Consider the following 2,176-nt stretch of genomic DNA (forward strand, 5'->3'; position numbering starts at 1 on the left):
AGAACCCTTGTACAAAGTCGAGGTTAAACACATCAAACGACAAGGGGAATGTCTCACGTATGCAGTCCTTTGTTCTTTTCTGCTTTTACAAATATACAACAGGGAGGAGGACAAACACTAATCATTATTACATTCGAATGAATCTCATTACATCAGGTTAGAAAGCACTTTCTGCCTGTGTTGACCCCTGCCGTCAATCCCCGCTTCAGTCTATTTGACAGATTCAGTAGTATTTAATCAGGCCTGTGTGTGTGTGTAACAGTGTGAATAAGAGCTGAGCCAGTGTTTGCAAATAATAGTTAGTGATTGTTTCACGACATGATGCCAGCTGCTAGAATATGTTGGACAATCAGATTTGAGAGTCAAATGAGAACCAACTTAACTGACTCTGAACTGTGTTAATGTGGTAAACTGCACTCAGGATGTAAAACAAAACACCAAGAATTAGACACAAACAGCTGGAACGAGTAACGTGATCATCAAAATCATCACTGGGTTGGCAACAGAGAGAGCGGAGAGGGGGGTGGGGGTCATTGTGTTGGATGCTGCGCTGCCCTGCAAACACAGTGAGGTGCATGTGCCATGGCCCTGCCACTAGTACACACACACACACACACACACACACACACGCACACTCGACACATTCACACAATTTGCTCATACTTGACATAAGCAGACATGGTTGGGATTTATCTGCATAAATAAATGTGCAGCAGGTCAGATTTTTGCTCAGTTTTCCTCAAAAAGAGAAGTTCCCCAAAATATCTTCAATAGCTTGCAACCTTTCATGTAAATGGAATGTGACTGATCTGCTGAACGCCAATCCAACAAAACTCACTGATGACAGAAGCTTAGAAACCCAGTTGGGAGAGGTGAGACTTTTTTTTTTTTCCAGCACCACCACATCTTGGTGTTTCAAGTGTTTTTGTCTCATGTAGTTTTTTTTGTGTTGCATATATACACATACACACATGCAAGCACCTGCCCATGCACACACACACACACACGCACACACACACACACACACACACAACCAGCATGGGAAACACTGGGGGATTCCCTAAAAAACACGGGTGGGACCAGCAGCTCCGGGTTTTCAGGGACATCCCCCCCCCGAAAACACGACAGCAGACTTCATGGCGGACCAGAGCGAGACACACAAACATACCTGTTCTGTCTTAAGGCATGCGGACAAGTGGAGGTTCCTTGTAGTAACGCACCATGTTCTCAGTGCTCAAATGACAAAACCAGTGTCTGGTAAAACATACCAGGAAACAGTGTCATGAACAGACCTGGAGCAAAAGGTATTTGCAAATAATCATTTCATTTTTTCTGTATCTGCTCTTTGAGTACCAGATGGGCCAGATGCCACATTCAGACATCAGCAGGGGAGGTGTCGGCGACGGAAAATTACTTTCAAATTCATCCAAGACCTTTAATGTTTACTTCTCATTTGAGGAAAAGTAACTATTTCTTGCTATTTGGTTAAAAAAAAAATCATTAAAGTCACCAGATGACTTCATATGCTAACCTGCATATCAATGCAGACTACCAGTTAACTTTAAGCATTTGTTTCAAATTCTTTTATTGGAAATGCTTCAGATATTTATGTCTCTGATGAGGCACCTGTAACACACAACATGCTGCACTATCTGTCACATCTAACACTCTCTATATAACATATAGTTGGTCCAAATCTTGTCCAGTCAGAGTTCTGTTTCTAAATTCCTTTTCAAAGTTTAACACAGATACTTTGCTGTAAGACAATCTGTCAGAGTGATAACAGTTAATATTTTCTCTGCTGTGTTCAGACATTTGCCTCCTGTGAGTGCTGAGTGTTCCACCAAAGAGCCTAAATCTTCGTACTTAAAGACCTATTTCTTGGTGGATTTTAAGATTATGCTTAATCTTAATCTTAGTGCTCTGTGTGATACTTGGTAAAAGGTCAGAATTTGCTTTTTTGAAGGGTCTAAAGTTGAGATAAATGCATTCGTTACAGTTTGTAGGAATTAAATACAACACTGGTAAAAAAATAACAATTAAGTTAACACATAGAGCTTTAATTACTGCCTCATTAAAGGCTGGAATGTTTATCATGATAAGTCTATATGTGCTGGCATCAATTGTAACATAAATATGTAGATTGATCTAGATCTACTCCATTTCCACTTAAATA

Source organism: Thunnus albacares, chromosome 1 (assembly GCF_914725855.1).
Source record: "Thunnus albacares chromosome 1, fThuAlb1.1, whole genome shotgun sequence".
In the NCBI taxonomy this organism is placed as follows: Eukaryota; Metazoa; Chordata; class Actinopteri; order Scombriformes; family Scombridae; genus Thunnus; species Thunnus albacares.